The 20920-nt window shown below is 36.4% G+C and overlaps 1 protein-coding gene and 1 pseudogene across 1 annotated transcript in view; both read right to left on the bottom strand.

Annotated features, from left to right (window-relative positions):
- The window catches only part of COL4A5 (collagen type IV alpha 5 chain), a 237673-nt gene that overhangs the window by 183168 nt on the left and 33585 nt on the right, over positions 1-20920 (bottom strand). The gene's annotated exons all lie outside the window — the stretch shown is intronic.
- On the bottom strand, positions 11717-19338 carry LOC125931896 (protein BEX4-like; annotated as a pseudogene).

Raw genomic sequence — 20920 nt, 5'->3', positions numbered from 1 at the left:
CCTCCCTCCCACCCCCCATCAACCCTCAGTTTGTTCTCAGTTTTTAAGAGTCTCTTATGCTTTGGCTCTCTCCCCCTCTAACCTCTTTTTTTTTTCCTTCCCCTCCCCCATGGGTTTCTGTTAAGTTTCTCAGGATCCACATAAGAGTGAAAACATATGGTATCTGTCTTTCTCTGTATGGCTTATTTCACTTAGCATCACACTCTCCAGTCCATCCACGTTGCTACAAAGGGCCATATTTCATTCTTTCTCATTGCCACGTAGTACTCCATTGTGTATATAAACCACAATTTCTTTATCCATTCATCAGTTGATGGACAATATAAACGGAGATGTATATTGTGTTTGTTGGTTGAAACGTGCAATATAGTAAAGATATCAATTCTACCCAAAATGATATATACATTTGGTATAATTCCAATCACAATCATAGCAGGAGTTTTTGTAGACATAGAAAGGCTAGTATAAAAATTTATCTAGAAAAACAAAGTAAGGTAGAGGGGTGCCTGGGTGGCTCAGTCGGTTAAGTGTCTGCCTCTTGGTTTTGGCTCAGGTCGTGATCTCGCAGTTGGGTAAGTTCGAGCCCTGCATTGGGCTCTGCATTGACAGTGTGAAGCCTGCTTGGGATTCTCTCTCTCTGTCCCTCCCCCCCCTCTGTCTCTCTCAAAATAAATAAAGGTGAAAAAAGTTTAAAAAAAAAGAAAAACAAAGTAAGAAGAAGAAACCCATTAAAGGATTTCAAGACTTGATGACAAAGCTACATAATCAACACAGAGTTGTAGTGATGAAGGGATGTACACATAGATCAGTGTAAAAGAACAATCAGGGAATAAAATCATGCAAATACGGTCAAGTGATTTTTAATGAAGGTACAAAAACAATTCAATGGAGAAAGAATGGTCATAAACAAATGGTATTCAAACTGGAAAATCACAGAAGCATGGTTCTTAAATGGAATTCCAAATTTATACAAATTTAACACAAAATGGAAGACACATCTAAATTTAAACTTTAAAACTATAAAGCTTTTGTAAGAAAATATAGGAGAAAATCTTCCTTAGGCAAAAAATTCTTAGACAATAAAATTTGTCCAACACACACACACACACAAATTCTTAGAGACATGACAAAGAAGGCACATTCAATAGAAGAAAAAAATGATTAATTGGACTTCATCAAAATTTAAAATGTTTAACTTTTAAGTTTTCAAAAACACTGTTAAGTGAATGAAAAGAAAAACTATAGACTGGGATAAAACATTTTAAATCACATAGTAAACAACAGACTTGTATCCCAAGCATATAAAGAAATCTGAAGTTAGTAAATAAACATCCCAATTTAAAAATGGGCAAAGGACTTAAACAGATACTTCACAAAACAACAAAATAAGGTATATATATAAGCATATGAAAACATGTTCAATGTCATGAACCATAAGAAAAGGAGATCTAAAACCATGATGAAATATCACTACAAAGGAAATATATGAATAATTCAGTTTCTCTACATGCTTGTCAGCATTTGGTGCTGTCAGTATTTTTCATTTTAAACATTCTTATAGGTATGTAGTATCTCATTGTGATTTTAATTTCCATTTCCCTAATGGCTCATGATGTTAAACATAATTTCATGTGCTAAAGTGTCATCTGTGTATCCTTTTATATGAAATGTATATTCATATATTTTACCCCTTTTCTAACAAGATTCTTCTAATGATGAGCTTTGAGCTTTTTATATATTTTAGATACTAATCCTTTGTTGCATATGTGTTTTACAAATAGTTATTCCCAGTCTATAGCTTGTATTTTCACTCTTAACAAAGACTTTCACAGAACAAATGTTTTTAAATTGGATGAAGTATAATGTATTACTATTTCCTCACATGAATTGGGATTTTGGCATCAAGTGTAAGAACTCTTCACTTAGCACTAAGTACTGAGAATTTTCTTATTTTTTTTTCTAAAAGTTTTAAACTTTTATTTCTACATTTACATCCATGATCCATTTGAGTTAATTGTTTTAAAAATGTGAAGTTTAGGTCAAGGTTCATCTTTATGTCTATGGATGTCCAACTGCTTCAGCATCATTTATTGAAAAAGCTACCTTCCTCAATTGAACTGCTTTTATTTCTTTGTCATGAATTAGATGGAAATATTTATGTAGATCTATTTCCTGATTCTCTATTCTGCTTCATTAATCCATGTGTCCACCCCTCTACCTTTACCACAGCTATGTTGACTAACTGTAGCTAGGTAGCAGGCCTTAATATCAGGTAGTGTGATTCCTCCACCTTTGTCCTTCTTTTTAAATATTCACAACTGAGTTTTTAAGCACCCTGCTCTAACCCAGAGTCTGAACACATCAACTGTACATCTAAATAAGTATTCAGTGTCTAAGTACTCATCATCTAAGTACTTCAGTCATGGGAATTGATAAAATGAGAGAGTGGAAAAGCTTAATTTTATGTTAATTGTTACAAAATCAGTGTTATTTCTGCAGCATATAATCTGCCACTCATATATCTTAATACATATAAGTCATTTTGAGAACATGTGGGTGACTCAGATGAGTATGTATAAAAACAATTATTTCCACATAAATCTCTCTCTACTTTATCTATCCTATAAATGCACTGAACAACACATCTGCAAAAAAACATGTTTAATTTATAATGACAGACCAAAGTCCTTCTGGAAGTACATGCTTATTGAATGCTGAAATACAAATTAAGAAAATAGCATAAACGTACTGAAACTAGAAATATGTTCTTGTCTATAAAAGATTTAGCATGTCAAAATAGAAGAATTAGATGTTCTCTTACCTCCTGCCCCTTGTACTAACTGCAGCTGATTATATCTTTATTTATGGGTCTTTCCTCCTTTTTTGCCCTTCCTATCACCCATTTGCCATAAGAATCCCTTATATAAAATGCTGACCCATGAGAAAATGCATGTGTTAGAGTGAATAATTTTTCTAGAATAATCATTTCAAGCAATTCAATGATGGGTCTTGTTATACCTTGAAGCAGCTTCTTTTATGTAGTCTCCATAATGCTACATCTGTTTGGATTTGCAGAGAAATTCTGCAAAACTACACACAGAGCTCAGTATTAAAATTGTTTTAGTCAAAAACAGCCTTAAATGTAGCCTTGTGCTTAAAAATTAGTTTATAATTTTTTTAGAGAGAGAGAGCATGACTGGGGGAGAGGGGCAGAACGGAGGAAGGGTGAGGGAGAGAGAGAGAGAGAGAGAACGAGAATCTTAAGCAGGCTCCACTCTCAGCATGGAGCCCAATGTGGGGCTGGATCCCAGGACCCTGGGGTCATGACCTGAGCTGAAATCAAGAATCGGATGTTTAACCAAGTGAGCCACTCAGGTGCCCCCAAAATTAGTTTATAAAAACAAGAAAGAAGTAATGTAGCCTTAAATAGTTGTGATCTGTTTTCTTATTGAGATTTTTAAAATTATTTTCTCAGCATCAGGCAATTATCAAAATAAACCACAATGTAAACAAAGCATAGTCACAACTCAACACTGTATTATAAGGTACTTCAGTTACATCTTTACCCTATTGCTGGCAAAATGCTAATTTACAATACAATTAAAACTGAAAATTGGTTAAAATTTCAAAGAACATTTATATGATACCATTCTTTACATTAGTTCTTTTATGTTGGAGATACAAGACATACCTTATAAATGCTGGTTAATCCCCCATGCAATTGGAGAGCTTACTCTAGTGATATATGGTACTTTATTTGATGGCTATATAGACCCGTAATCCCTGGATAACAGAGAAACTACACTGTACATACATTTCTTTTTTAAGAAAATCAGAACTGGAGTTAAACAACAGCATATCTGTTGCCATATGATTTCTACTGATGATGTGACTCACTAACATGAAGTATGTAAATAAAAACCAACATAAAAAAAACACTACATAAAAACAGCCCAGTCACTAAATTCAACTCTTCAAAGAAGTCTTAATTAAGAAAAAACTTTAACTTGTCTACAGGCTGTCCCAGTACACTTCTTAAATACTCACTACTTTAGTTAGTAACTTATGAAGTGAAATTGTTACTTTCCTCTTTCATTTTCCCTCTGAATTCATTCTGCTCAAATTGCTTTATATGCATGAAGTGCATTTAGTTAATAAAATCGAGAGTCTTTTCCCCTAGTGTTCTCTATTTTTTAACGAATAAGATCCCTAAAATAAATGGACAATTCGAGACTCACTTACTGAGCCCCATCTACCATTGCTATCTTTTTAGGGGCACCTGGGTGGTTCAGTCAGTTAAGCGTGCGACTTCGGCTCAGGTCATGATCTTGCAGTCTGTGAGCTCAAGCCCCGCATCAGATTCTGTGCTGACAGCTCGGAACCTGGAGCCTGTTTCAGATTCTGTCTCCCTCTCTCTCTCTGCCTCTCCCCCCACTCGTGCTCTGTCTCTCTGGCTTTCAAAAATAAATGAAACATAAAAAAATTTAAAAAAACATATCTTTTAAAAAATTCTCCATCTCTTTGCAAAGTCTCAATAGCTACTCAATAACTCAATAGCTACAAAATAACCCATTTAAAATCCATTTTACAATGCTTTCTCTATAAAGATGAAAATGATAACCACCCATACTTAACATAATAAAAATGCCCATCAGAAGGTGCAAGTGACACAGTAAGGATTTAAGAGCTGGGCTTGGAAGAAAGAGAAATATAGCAGAACCAGGTACTATTTAGGAGTTTATATATACTATCTTATCTAGAGTCAAAGAATTACAAATCCTATAAAAGACTCAATGATTTTCCATACCTGTGCAAAACTCATCAACCCATCTGCTCACAAGAGATGGGTTAGCTTCTACATATCATAATAAAAGAACAATAGTCAAAATTTAAATTATAGGTTATAGTGCAATAGAAATGGCCAGACATTTTTGGAATAGCTTTCAATCTCTATAGAATAAAATTTTACTAATAAGCAGGAATCCCTACAGTTGTGTTAAATATTTTACTTGTCCATTTTACTTGTCCAATTAGCTATATACAGCAAGTTAAATCTCTCTCACTCTACCATTTCCATCCTTTCTTTTCATCTTTAATGATGAATGTTACATTTGAAAAATAAAAACAGGGAGGGCACCTGGGTGGTTCAGTTGGTTAAGCATCCGACTTTAGCTAAGGTCATGATCTCATGGTTCGTGAGTTCAAGCCCCAAATCAGGCTCTGTGCTGACAGCTCAGAGCCTGGAGCCTGCTTCAGATTCTGTGTCTCCCTCTCTCTCTGCCCCTCCCCTGCGCACACTCTGTATCTCTCTCTCTCTCTCAAAAATAAACATAAACAAAATAAAATAATAAAAAAATAAAAATAGGGGTGCCTGGTTGGCTCACAGTTGGTTAAACATCTGACTTTTGGTTTTGGCTCAGGTCACGATCTCACAGTTTGTGAGCTGGAGCCCCGCATTGGGCTCTGTGCTGACAGTGTGGAGCCTGCTTGGGATTTCCCTCTCCCTCTCTCTCTGCCCCTTCATGGCTCTCTCTCTCTTTCTCTCTAAAAAAAAATAAAATAAATAAACATTTAAAAATAAAATAAAAAATAAAAACAACCTCAAAATGGGCTGAAACCTACACATAAGGAGTTAAAACCCTAAAACTCTTAGAAAAAAAACATATAAGAAAAGCTTCATGAATCATACTGGATTTAGCAATGATTTCTTGGACATGACACCAAAAGCACAGGCAACAAAAGTAAAAAAAATAAACTGGACTATATCAAATGCAAAAGTTTCTGTGCATTAAAGGACACAATCAACAAAGTGAAAAGGCAACCTATGGGATGGGAAACATGTTCAATTCATATCTGAAAAGAGATTAATATCCAGAATATATAAAGAACTTTTACAACTCAAAAACAAACAACGTGGTAAAAAAAAAAAAAAAAGACAAAAGATTTGAATAGGTATTTCTCCAAAGAGGATATAGAAGTGGCCAAGTACATGAAAAGATTCTCAACATCATTAGGCAAATGCAAATCAAAAACCACAATGAGATTGCACCTCCAAAAATTAGGATGACTTTTATAAAAAAAATAATTTGGGTTGGTAGGAATGTGGAGAAATCGGAGTCCTTGAACACTGTTAGTGGAAATGCAAAATGGTATAGCTGCTACGGAAAACGGTATGGCAGTTCCTCAAAAAATTAAAAATAGAATTGCCATATGATCCGGCAATTTCACTTCTGAGTACACAAAAGAATTAAAAGCAGGGTCTCAAAGAGATATTTGTACAGCCAGATATTATTTTCAGTTGATCTTGTTTGTCTGTTATTCCTTGCCATGGGAGGTGGTGGTTAATATATTTGCCTTTAAGTGTTTTCCACAAGTGCCTCCCAAGTAGCTGCCTCAGCCTTGGGAGAGTTCTGAGTTAGGCAAAATAAGGGCAAGTCTTTTGAGCTAGTCCTTCAGGGAGCCACCAAACTGGTCAAAATAAACCACCACAGTTCCTTAAGAATGAGGCCACCTTTACTCCCTCCAATTCTAGAAACGTGTACAAGGAATGTGGACTGTTGTCTTCAAAGCTTCTGCCAAACTAGAGAGCAGGGAATGGAGACTAGGTAAAACACCACCAAGCTCTTTAACTGGAATTCAACTGCTTCTTCCTTGATTAAGCATTTGCCTAGTTGCTATATTTTTTTTTTGTTAGTTTCCAGATTGCCAATAAAGTTGATTCTGAGAATATTTGCTAATTTGCTATTTGTGTAGAAAGATAAATTCTGGGGGTTCCCTACTCTGCCATGTTCAATGGCATCAGAATCAAGTCTGATTACATCTAAACATTCTTTCAAGCCAAAAAATTACCCTGCGACTTCGCTGAATTCATGTATCAGTTCTAGCAGGCTTTTGGTGGAGTCTTTCGGGTTTTCCATGTAGAGTATCACATCATCCGAGGAAAGTGCAAGTCTGAATTCTTCTTTGTCAATTTTGATGCATTTTGTTTCATTTTGTTGTCTGATTGCTGATGCTAGGACTTCCAACACTATGTTAAACAACAGTGGTGAGAGTGGACATCCCTGTCATGTTCCTAATCTCAGGGGGAAAGTTCTCAGTTTTCCCCCAGGGAAATACAAATCAAAGCCACACTGAGAAACCACCTCACACTGGTCAGAGGGGCTAAAATGAACAAATCAGGAAACTACAGATGCTGGCGAGGAGGTGGAGAAACAGGAACCCTCTTGCACTGTTGGTGGAAATGCAAACTGGTGCAGCCGCTCTGGAAAATAGTGTGGAGGTTCCTCAAAAAACTAAAAATAGAACTACCCTATGACCCAGCAATAGCACTGCTAGGAATTTACCCAAGGGATACAGGAGTGCTGACGCATAGGTTCCTTAAAAAACTAAAAATAGAACTACCCTATGACCCAGCAATAGGAATTTACCCAAGGAATACAAGAGTGCTGATGCATAGGGGCACATGTACCCCAATGTTTATAGCAGCACATTCAAAATAGCCAAATTATGGAAAGAGCCTAAATGTCCATCAACTGATCAATGGATAAAGAAGATGTGGTTTATATATACAATGGAATACTACTCGGCAATGAGAAAGAATGAAATCATGCCATTTGCAGCAACGTGGATGGAACTGGAGGGTATTATGCTAAGTGAAATAAGACAGTCAGAGAAAGACAGATATCATATGTTTTCACTCATATGTGGACCTTGAGAAACTTAACAGAAGACCATGGAGGAAGGGAAGGTGAAAAGAAAAGTTACTAACAGAAAGGGACGGAGGCAAACCATAAGAGATTCTTCAATACGGAGAACAAACTGAGGGTTGATGGGGTTAGGGGAGAGTGAAAATGGGTGATGGGCATTGAGAAGGGCACTTGTTGGGATGAGCACTGGGTGTTGTATGGAAGCCAATTTGACAATAAATTATATTTTTATTTTTTTTTAATTTTTTTAACGTTTATTTTATTTTTGAGACAGAGAGAGACACAGCCTGAACGGGGGAGGGTCTGAGAGAGAGGGAGACACAGAATCCGAAACAGGCTCCAGGCTCTGAGCTGTCAGCACAGAGCCCGACGCGGGGCTCGAACCCACGAACCGTGAGATCATGACCTGAGCCAAAATCGGACACACGGACCGCGAGATCATGACCTGAGCCGAAGTCGGAGGCTTAACCGACTGAGCCACCCAGGTTCCCCCAATAAATTATATTTTTAAAAAAACACACAAAAAATCAGCATAGCATCAAAAAGTTAAAAAGTGAAAAACAATTAATGGATGAAGTGCCACACTTTGCTATGGGCAAGAGGGGCCCCATAATTTAGCAGACCTCACTCTAGCCATTCCTAAGCTGCTCCTAGTTCTAGGAGAGGAATCTATGGGGCCGAAGGGAAAGAACCATCAGAAGCCTGTGCCTCCCCCTTCTAGATCATAATTTGAGTACCAAAGATCCCCAAATTTCCTGCCAAAATATCCCCCACCAGGAGCACACTGTATACACTGTATGTTGGCCAAATATCCCTAAGCCACTTTCATGAGCATGAGCCCACACGGACCTCTTCTTCAGGTCTTCTCTCCACCAGCTTTTCTCAGCTCACTAGCTTTTCTTAAGCCCTAAAGAAAATTATTCGTGTAACCATTTTACCCATTCTCCCAAATATGGTGCAATTTTATTATTTTTATCTAATGAATGCCTTAGGGTATTATGGCTTAATTCTCTCTTGGAACCCATTTTGAAGTGCTGTTCCGGAGGGGGGATCTTGCTATCTATATGCCTACTATTGGCTCCAAGGGGGTGTAAAAGCAAGTCGGAACCATGGACAGAGCTTATATAGATAGGCTGGAGTGAAACCTACATTAGAGTAAGGCCCCTCATGCAAGACAAAGTCAGGTATCTAAAGAGAAGGCCAGCCAAGCATTAGAAGTCAGATTTCCCAGTGCAATCATATTCTAGTGTTAACCTGTGAGGAGTCTGAGAATTCTAAACTTGAACCTAACCTTCCAGTTCATTATAAAGGCATATGTCAAAACATGAGAATACATTATTCTAGTTAATAGTTTGTAAACTTGGTTTAAAATGTTTTTAAGTTTTACATGTATGGTATGCACAGTTGCATTTGTATTCTTGGCTCAGTCTACAGAAAGACTGACACAGGCCTGAATAGATAAACCAAACCAATGTTATCTCTGTAAAGTCAAAGAGGTTCAAACTGGATAATGAACTACCAGTAGATAGTATCCAAACGATTTACACTTTATTATATTAATGCAATACATATAAATATTGTAAAATGAAGACCTGAAATTTGTCCATTTTCCCAAGAGTAATATGTGCAATGCACACTTTAGGGTACCAGCAACCTTCTTCTTTTTAAATTTTTTTTAATGTTTATTTATTTTTGAGAGAGAGAGAGACAGAGTGTGAGCAGGCAAAGGGCAGAGAGAGAGGGAGACACAGAATCTTAGCAGGCTTCAGGCTCTGAGCTGTCAGCACAGAGTCCGTCGCAAGGCTCGAACCCACAAACTGTGAGATCATGACCTGAGCCGAAGTCAGACACCTAACAGACTGAGCCACCCAGGCACCCCAAACTTTCTAAAACCAAGAACTAAGACAACTCTGAATCAACATGACACCCCAGATAAGTATAACACAGCGTAGGTATTCTTTCTAAAAACTGGCTTTTAGGCCTAAATAAGCCTACTTGAAGGTAGCATATTTTCATAAATTACCCTTTACTATTATTAATCACAGTGACAACTAAAGTCCTTGCTAAGTGAGATGGTCCTGCCCACTGTTCCTAAACAAAGTCAGCCACAGACAGTCATGTTTTATACTATATGACCCAGAATTCCCATGCATGACTATGGGTAATTATAGACCAGGAAGGAGCAATGTAATTCAAAAATAACCAATCCATTGACTGGCCAGTAGACTAGGAGGAGGTGGCCAGCATGAAAAATAAAAAAAACAGATTGAGCAGATTTCCTCCCATGAATTTGAACTAGGAAACAAGAGATTAATGTAGGTAGCAATGGGAACAAAGCCAAGAGGTCATGATACAGAATGGCCTCAAAGGCTATGTTGGCCAGGTACAAGCCTGTAATAAGAGTGAATAAAAACTATGAGGTAGAGAAAAAAAGAACAAAATAAATACATATAGACAATATGGAATCTTGAAGCTCAAAAACAATTTATCTTCTTTTCGCTGCCTCACTTTTGGAATGCTCTACAGTTCCATTCTACAATAACCACTCCACCCATATCTTGGGCTAGACTGGATATCTAGTTCTCATAACCCAGATTATACCTACCAGTTCCCAAAATAAAAGACTGTTTCTCTAATCAAAATTCAAACAAATCACATTGTATTGATTAATTTGATTGAAATTATAAATATTTTAATAGATATGGCTTTTTATAAAAGGCAGCTACATGAGATACCGTGTTTTATGCAATTCTATTTCATGAAAATTCAGATCTTCACAGAAAACCCTGGGAATATCATTCCTTACAAAACTAGATATCCCTTTAATCTTCCTTAGTAATTTACGGGAAATTTTCCAGAAATGTGTTTACTGAGAATAGTAGAGAAAGCAAATAGTGAAAATCACTAATATCTCAAAAAGAAATACATAAATAAGGAATTCATTAAGAATAGGAAATTCAGGGGCGCCTGGGTGGTTCAGTCGGTTAAGCCTCTGACTTCAGCTTAGGTCATGATCTCATGGTGAGTTCAAGCTCCGTGTCAAGCTCTGTGCTAACAGCTGAGAGCCTGGAGCCCACTTCGGATTCTGTGTCTCCTTCTCTCTCTGCCCCTCCCCCGTTCATGCTGTCTCTCTTTCCTTCAAAAGTAAATAAACATTAAAAAACGGTTTTAAAAGGAAGATGAAGTTCAACAATTCAAAATATTCAAAAGGAATTTTTAAAAGTAAAAATAAATGGTTGTGCTCTAACAAATGAAATATACAAAGGAATCAGCAGTTTGAAATATATACTCATTCCCAATATTCCTATAAACATGTCAATTTAAAACATATTTTTTCTTTTTTAAAATTTTTTAAAACTGTTTATTTTTGAGAAAGAGAGTGCAAACAAAGAAGGGGCAGAATCTGAAGCAGGCTCCAGGCTCCGAGCTCTCAGCAGAGAGACAATGTGGGGTTTGAACCCATGAACCATGAGATCATGACCTGAGCTGAAGTCAGACGCCTAACCAACTGAGCCACCCAGGTACCCCTAAAACATATTTTAAAGTGGGCTTCGGAACACCTGGGTAGCTCGGTTGATCGTCTGACTTCAACTCAGGTCATGATCTCACAGTTCACTAGTTCAAGCCCTGCATAGGGCTCTGTGCCAACCAACAGCTCAGAACCTGGAGCCTGCTTCAGATTCTGTGTCTCCCCCTCCCCACCTGTCTCTCAAAAATAAATAAACATTTTAAAAATTTTTTAAAAAGATAAAGTGGGTTTCAACTGTAACATGTCAGGAAGCGTACTTGTTTTGCTTTCCAGGATATCTATTTAAATATGAACATTTCAAAGGTTTCTACAGACTCCCTGATCTTTTTTGAATAAAGAGGAAAATACAATGCAACTCATATTTTTAACATTATCAGCCATTTATTAATGTCGATTTCTCATATCAAAGGTTGTATATGTCTTTCCTTTTGACATATATTACCAATTCACTAAATATACTTAAAATGCTGTGTATTGATGGCTCAGAAAACACCTATATAAGTCATAATTAATTCATTTGACAATCAAATCAATAAATTCAAATATGCAGAAATCCAAAACCTTAAAAAAATAGTAAAACCAGAAATATCCTTGTAACTTAAAAACTGATATACAAGGTTGGTATTCCATTTTGTACTTACTACTAATACCATAAATAGGCCTATTCAAATAATAAATTTATCATGCCATTTACTTGCTGAAATAAATCTATATAGATGCTATTATTGCTATATTACTTGTCATATCACATTTTAAATTCCATGAACTCAGGGATACTTTTTTTTTTGCTTTTAAACCGCTTTATTAATTTAATATTGTGAAAAGGATAGTTTTTCCTAAAATTAAGTGAAATTGCCCTACTGGACAGAAAGTTTTATACTGAGACAAAACAATATTTAATTATAAATTGGTAAGTAGAAACATCAAAAGGTTTACAAAAAAATGAAATCACAAGACTACAAGCTTGTAGAGCAGAGGCCACATTATTAACCTCAGTGAAAAACTTAGGATTCAAGGTATAAGGCAAAAGTCATAATGATTATCAGGTTCAGGAGTTTGGAAGCACTTATGATGCCTCATTTGCTGCTCCTTAGTCTTTCTCTAGATTTCCATCATCTGCTCTATGAACTTTTCTACATCATCTCCCTCTTGATTGTGATCAATATGCCTGTTAGGTATGTTCCACTGAAAATTAGGGACAAGTCATCTCATTGGCCCCAGCCTGACATTTCCTCCAGGCTTCTGGCTTTCACTCCCTCTCAAATTGAGTGATTCCTCTCCATTCTGCACAGGGCCCTGTTCTCTTTCATTTTCCTGCTGGGCATTTTCCATGTTGAGATTTTTCACCGCTTGTTTCTCTTTGGATGCCATTGCTCCTGGGTCTATCCTTGCAGTTTCCTCCTCATTCCAAGGCTCACTGCAAGTGTGCCGCCAAGCAGTTAGACCTGAACACCTGCTCCCCCTTCACTTCCTAATATTTGGGGCCACCCCTGCCCACAAACCTTCAGGGCCACTGGAAGCAGGTACCACACAAAGGGAGCAAGGGAGCGAGCAACTGCTGGGTCTTGGGATCCTGACTTTTAACAGCTATATGTTGCCAGACCCCAGCAAAATACAGGGAAAACTGTAGGGGCTCCATAAATACTTGTTAAATGAATAAATGACTCAAAAAAAACTCAAGAAAAATTGATATTCCTATTTCCAGGAAGAGTTACAAACTTACCTAAAGGTTTGCATTACTCCATTAATGGGATCTCTCCAGTACAGCCCTTATATTTCTACTCTTTCCTAAATATGTAATTACTTAGTCCTACCTAAGTTGACTCTCTTAATACCCTCTCTTTCTCTTGATACTGGGGTTAAAATTGCCAAATAAGAAAATTTTCAAAGATTATACCCTCCCTCTGCTAAATCCTATTCCTTTAGTCAGGAATCCCTCCCTCATCCCATCATATTTATTTAGTACCAAAGACAGAAATCTTTACAGTAAATATCATTACAAAAATTCCTTAGTGTACAACATTAATGTCCTTTCCTTAGTACAGTTTCTCATTTGTTTATAGGGTTATAACCTTTAAAATCAATATTAATGCTGCAAATAAAATAGTATCTATCAATTGCAATGGAGCAAGATAAATATATCTGCATTGTGAATGAATGAATGAATGAATGAATGAATAAGTAAATAAATAGTGAATGAACAGTAATGAATTTAATCATTCTCAGCAAGCCTAAACTTTGAAATTCAGATTATTGTATGTAGTCTCATCTGACACCAAAACAAGGAAAACACAAAAGAGACTATTTTGGGTAGAAAAACCTAAATAATGGAGTGCCATACCATGCTCATGCATTGGAAGACTCTACATAGAAAATATGTCAATTCTCCCAAATTGATCTGTAGGTTTGATTAATTCCAATCAAAATTCCATCAAGGACTTGTTGACACAAACTAATTATAAAATGTATATAAAATGGGCACTAGAATACCTAAAACTACCTTGAGAAAAAAGAATAAAGTGGGAAGACGAATCTGTCTACTTAATATTAAGGCTTACCATATAGCTACAGTAATCAAGACAGTATGTTATTAATGAAAAAAGAGACACCCATATCAGTGGAACAGAGTAAAGAGCCCAGGAATAGATACACACAAACAAACCCAGGTGATTTTTGTTTTCAAAACTATAAGAGCACTTCAATAGAGAAAAGAAGAAAAGACAGCCAGAAATTAAAAATGGATCACAGACTTAAATGATTAAAATGAAAGTATAAAACTTTTAGAAAATCTTCAGTATCCAGGGATAGGTGAAGTATTGTTAGATGACACCAAAAGCACAACTCATAAGAAGAGATTATTGAATCATTGGACTTCATTAAATGTTAAATCATTTGCTCTGCAAAAGATCCTATTAAAAGGATGAAAAGACAAGCTACAGATTGGGAAAAAATACTTACAAACTACATATCCAAAAAAGAACTAAATCTAGAATATATAAAGAACTCAAAAGCTCAATAGTAAAAACACAAAACAAACAGTCCAATTAGAAAATGGGCAAAAGACAATGAAGAGCCATTTCACTGAAGAGGATACACAGATGGCAAACAAACACACCAAAAGATGTTCAACATCATTAGCCATTAGAGAACCACAAACTGAAAGCACACTGCGCTATTACGACAAACCTATAAGAATAGCTAAAATGAAAAATAGTGTCAACGGTATATACTGGTGAGGGTGAGGAAAACACTGGATCACTCATTTAGGGTAAGAATGCTACTCTGTAAAACAGTTGACAGTATCTTATAAAAGTAAACATGTAACTACCATATGACCCAGCAATTTTACCCTGGTCATTTAGCCCAAGAAATGAAAATTTGTGCTTACACAAAAACCTGTGCAGTAATATTCATAGCAGGTTTATTTGTAATAGCCCAAAAGTGGAATCATTCCAGATTTCCTTCAATATGTGACTGATTTAGCAAACTGTGGTACATACATAACATAGAATATTACTCAGTAATAAAAAGGAATAAACTATTGATAATCAGAAAAACTTGGATGTATCTCCAGGGAATTACACTGATCAAAATGCTAATCACATAAGGGGCGCCTGGGTGGCTCAGTCAGTTGAGTGTCCAACTTCAGCTCAGGTCATGATCCATGGCTCATGAGTTCAAGCCCCATGTTTGGCTCTATGCTGATAGCTCAGAGCCTGGAGCCTGCTTCAGATTCTGTGTCTCTGTCTCTCTGTGCCCCTCTCCTGCTCATGCTCTCTTTCTCTCAAAAATAAATAAACATCAAAAAATTATTTAATTAAAAATTAAAAATGCTAATTACATAAAATTTCATACTGTATTATTCTATTTATGCAACATTTTTGAAGGACAAAATTTTGGAAATAAATAACAGATTATGGGTTGCCATGAATTAGGATGATGGGGGGGAGGGGAGAAAACGGGAGGTGTGTATGGTTATAAAAGCACAATAGGGGCGCCTGGGTGGCTCAGTCGGTTAAGCGGCTGACTTCAGCTCAGGTCATGATCTCGTGGTCCGTGAGTTCGAGCCCCGCGTCGGGCTCTGTGCTGACAGCTCAGAGCCTGGAGCCTGTTTCAGATTCTGTGTCTCCCTCTCTCTGACCCTCCCCCGTTCATGCTCTGTCTCTGTCTCAAAAATAAATAAACGTTAAAAAAATTGTTTTTTTAAAAAAAAGCACAATAAAATATCCTGTGGTGTTGAAACTGTTCAGTATTTTAGCTGTGGTGATGGATACATAAATCTACATATGTGATAAAATTGTACAGAACTAAAACCCACACACACAAATGAACACAAGTAAATATGGTGAAATTTGAATAGACTGATAGATTGTGTTAACATTAATATCCTGGTTGTGATATTATGCAATAGTTTTGCAAGGTGTCACCATTTGGAGGAAACAGGTAAAGTATACAAAAGAACTCTCTGTATTATTTCTTAGAACTGCATGTGAATCCACAATTATTTCAATAAAATTTTAAATTAAAAAAAGGTCATTTGAAAAGCTGTTCACTCTGTTATAGAACCTTCTAAATTACTTAATATTAGCAATGACCAGAACTTTAATTGCACATTTCAAATTGCCTACATAAATTGGGAACATAATGACATGAAACAATTAATATACCTTACCACAGCACCCAATCTACCCACCATTGCCCAGTAAATGTTTGGAACTGCCTCTGGTTAAAAGTAAAGTAGGACTTTGATGGAAGAAAATGAAGAACAGTAAGGAAATATATGTACAATTAAAAAAAATCTACCTCTTCAATGCTATTATTAGAGGAGAATTTTGAGTATTTATTTTCAATACGAAGTCAATAATATCAGCAGAAAGCAAAGTCGAGCAGCATTAGAATAAGACATTATGCAAAAATGAAATAAAAACTAGGTGGAAAAGTGTTTTTAAAAATGCAACCTCAGAACCCCAATGTAAATGTGCTTCAATTCAATTCAACAAACATTTTATGAATATGGAGTCTATGCTAGTGCTAAAGGGGAATGCAAATTATATCCTCTAGAAGTTCACAATCTAGTGAGAAAGGCAGACACATAAATAACTAATGATGATACATGGCAGACATTAATAAGTGCTATAATAGAAGTGATATACAATGCCATAGACAAAGCTCTGAGAACAATTTGTTGTATGATGCAAAGGAGTCCAGAGCCATTTATGAATCAGCCAGCACATTTAAATATACACTGAACTTCTAACCTTCCTATAATGTGTCTTAGGCATTGAGAAAGAAAATTGCAAATGCATATTTTAAATGAGAACATATAATTTTAAATAATTCTGTGTAAATTCTAAAACATGGATAAGTTTCTTAGTAAAGAATAATTCTTTTTTCTTAAGATAGAAACATTTTAAGTATGATATATACTAAAAACTAACAAAATATTGATTTAAATTTCTTATAAGTAATTTAAATCATTTAAAATTACTAGGGGATACTGGTTCAGTTGTTTATCAACTATGATATGTTAGCTGTATAATGAGTTAACTGTAAAAAGCTAGTGAATTTTTAAAACACATAAAATGTTCTGACTTAGAGTTTAATGTGCTCTTTGGAATTACCCTTGTTCTCTTGTGTAAAAAAAAAAAAATGTTCATTGGTATAAGTTAAGGAGAAAAGATATTATGCCATCAGTCCAGTAGCATCCCAACCATCATAAAAAGGGAATTATTTTTATAAATATCACCGGGTCTTAAATATATGAAAAGATGCTCAACCTTACTCAGAACATAAATGCAAATTAAAACCACAATGAGATACCATTTTTCACATATCATATTAGCAAAGATATAGTGTTTGATAGCACAATGTGTTGGTGAGGGTTGGGGAAACAAGCACTTTTATCTATTACTAGTATAAGTATAAATTGGTACAACCTCTATGAAGGATAATTTGGCAATATCCATCAAAATGACAAAGGCACATACCATCCAACCCAGCAATTCCATTTCTAGAAAATTATCCTACAGATAGTACACATCTGAAATGACCTATTACAAGGTTATTTGTTGCAGAAAGGTAATAGCAAAAGTCAGGAAACAAGCTACATATTTCTCAGCAGAGGATTGGTTAAATAAATTATGGCACATCCATACAATTGAATAATACTACGTAGCCAGAGCTCTTTATGTACTAACATGGAATGATCTTAAGCAAAGTACAGAAAATGTATAAAAATGGGAAACATAAGTAAGTGTGTGCATGTTTGCAAGTGCCCATGGTTATATATGCATGAAATAGTTCTAAAAGTAAAAACAAGAGAAGTTAGTTAACACAGGATGCCTCTAGGAAGAACTATGTGGCTGGGCACAAAAAATGAAAGACTTTTAGTTGTATAGATTCTAATAACTATCAAAATTTGAACCACCTGAGTGTATCACCTAATCAAAAATAAGTGTAAACTGTGGGATGGTGGGGAGAAAAAGAAAAACAGTGCAAAGCAGCACAGCACATCTTCCAGAGCAAATAATTACAGCTAATTTCGGTTTAAAAAAACACCTTGGGGCAGGGGAAGAACCAAGGGAACCAATTTATTTCAGTCACAGAGTCAGCAGTTAAACAGGCTGATGTTTGTTTCATGGCATTGTAATTTTTCAAGTTATTATATGTATTATAAGTATTGCTAAGTATTATAAGTATTGTAGGGACAACCCCACTGAATTTTCCCAATTAGCTACAGGAGAGCTTTACCTTTAGTAGATCCTCGAGATCCAAAAGAAAATACTTGGTCAGAGAATCTACATTTTGGAATAAATCAATATTTTGCACATAGAGTGGAACTATGTTACAACATTGTGAGCATCATTACTTTCAAATTAGTGTATATGGAATAAACAACTTTTATTTACTTATTTTTCCTTTGAAAACTATTAGTTAACTCTCTTTTTTCTCTCTCTCACTTTCACCATCCCTCCATCCCTTATTCTCTGCCTCTGTCTTACACACACACACACACACACACACACACAGTTTTAGAACTCAATATAGATCATTTCGTCCTCAGCCCTATGTACAATTCTACTATTGCACTCATCATGCTATATTGTAATCTGCCTCTCAACAGAACTGTAGGTTTTTTGAGCGTGAGGAGATTATGTATTAGTCAACCTGGCACATGTACCGGAATGCAAAAGTTTGATGACTGTCTCACAAACCTCCTCCTCCAAACACTTTCTAATGTAATGATCATTTACTTTATTCCAATAATTTATTTTTTATTTTTATTTTTTAAGTTTATTTTTGAGAGAAAGAGAGAGCAGGGGAGGGGCAGAGAGAGAGGGAGAGAGAGAGTCTCTCAAGCAGGCTCTGCACTGTTAGCACAGAGCCTGACCCAGGGTTTGAACTCACTAACCGAGAACTGCAAGATCATGACCTAAGCTGAAATCATGATAATTTTTTTTTAGAGAGAGAGAGTGGGGGCATGCGTGAGTGAGGGCGGATGGGCAGAGGAAGAGAGAGAAAGAGAGAGAGAGACAGAGACAGAGAGAATCTGCAGTGAACTCCACATTCAGTGTGGAGCCAGCCAGATGCGGAGCTTGATCACACAACCCTGGGATCATGACCTGAGTCGAAATCAAGAGTCCAACACTCAGCCAACTAAGCCACCCATTTGACACTATTCTGATAAATTTAAATCAGAAAAAAATAACAATATCATATCCTTCCACATGTTTCTTGTTTTGTAAACTTTGAGAAATTCTATATTAATTTTAGACAGTCTATCTGAACATTTGCATATAGGACTATTTATATTTGGCATTTAGACCAAAGGACATTAAAATAAAAATATTTTTCGAGGCGCCTGGGTGGCTCAGTCAGTTGAACGTCCGACTTCAGCTCAGGTCATGATCTCGCAGTTCGTGGGTTAGAGCCCCGCGTGGGGCTCTGTGCTGACAGCTCGGAGCCTGGAGCCCGCTTCAGATTCTGTGTCTCCCTCTCTCTGCCCCTTCCCCGCTCAAGCTCTGTCTCTCTCTGTCTCTCAGCAATGAATAAACGTTAAAATTTTTTTTTAAATAGAAATATTTTTCAAGGTATCATTTGAAAGCATAAATAAAAAATTTTCTTATGCATAGTGTACTAGTTTGAATAGTCCTCCCAAAATTCATGCCCACCCAGCCCCTCAGAATGTGACCTTATTTGGAAATAGGGTCTTTGCAGATGTAATCAAGTTAAAATGCAGTCAAATTGGATTAGGGTGGGTCCTAATCCAATGACTTGGTGTCTTTACAAGACAGGGGAGATTTGGATACAGAGACACACACAGAGGGAAAACATCATGTGATGATGAAGGTAGAGATTGGAATGATGTATGTATAAGCCAAGGACTGAAATGAACCACCAAAAGCTAAGAAGAGGAAAGGAATGATCCTCTCCTAGAGCCCTCCGAATGAGAATGGCCCTTCTGACACTTGGTTTCAGACTTCTAGCTTTCAGAATTGTGTGAGGCAATATTTTTTTGTTATCTTAAACCACCCATTTTGTGGTACTTTGTTAGGGCAGCCCTTGGTATCCATGGAATATTATATGTTCATTGCCAAGTAAAATGAAATAGTTAACTAATGTTAACAGCATTATCTTGGTTCTAAAAACATCCTAGTATTTTCCAGCTTGATTGTAATGAGATAATCAACAAAGGGGTAAAAATTGTCTTCCACATCTCCCAATGTGAGGCTCTGGGAGTCAGTTTAATCACACAAATCCCAAATAAATCAAGTGCATTCCTAGATCCAGATTTTGTTCCAGTTGTCTATGAACCAAGAGGGGTGCCTTCACCGGACACTGACTCTGCCAGCACTCTGATCTTGGATTTTTCTGCCTCCAAAACTAAGAAATAAATTTCTCACCCCAACTATGATACTTCGTTATAGCAACCTGAATGGACTAAGACAGTAATGCATTCTGTAAGTACAATAAAGGAAAAAATACTATATAATCATCTCTGTACATGCAGAATTATAGTAGCCATTTCTGATTAAAACTCTCACCAAACTAGGAATAAAAGGTAACTTCTATAATCTGATAAAAGGCAGCCCATAAGGCACACAGCTAACACAGAGTTTCTCAACAGTAGAACTATTGACATTTTGGCCTGGATGATTCCTTGTCATGCAGACTAGATGGGTATAGGTACTGTGTTTTGGAGGATAGTGAGCAGCATCTCTGGCCTGTACCCACTAGACACCAACAATAGCTCCCACTCATGACGACCAAGAATGACTCTAGACATTTCCAACGGTTCTCTGAGGGCAAAGTTTATGAACCCATTGAGAACCATTGAACTAACATCACATTTAATGGTAACAGACTGAATGATATCCCCCTAGTAATTGGAACAAGGCAGAAATGACTAATCTCACCACTTTGCTCTCACAGCCTCTACTGAATATTTTAGTGGTGGTCCTATCCCAAGACAGCAAGGCAAGATACACAACTAATAGGCAGACAGAATGGAAGGGGAAAAGTAAAACTTTTCAAAAATGACATAATTGTACATATAGAAAATCCTCAAGGATCTACAAAAAGGTACTACTAAAAATAATAAAACTGGTACACTGGAATGTATAAGGCACTGCCAAGAAAAATTAAAGAATACCTAAAGAATAAATATAACATAGACATACAAAGG

Source organism: Panthera uncia, chromosome X (genome assembly GCF_023721935.1).
Source record: "Panthera uncia isolate 11264 chromosome X, Puncia_PCG_1.0, whole genome shotgun sequence".
Classification (NCBI taxonomy): domain Eukaryota; kingdom Metazoa; phylum Chordata; class Mammalia; order Carnivora; family Felidae; genus Panthera; species Panthera uncia.
This window is presented reverse-complemented; position numbering and strand designations above follow the sequence as displayed.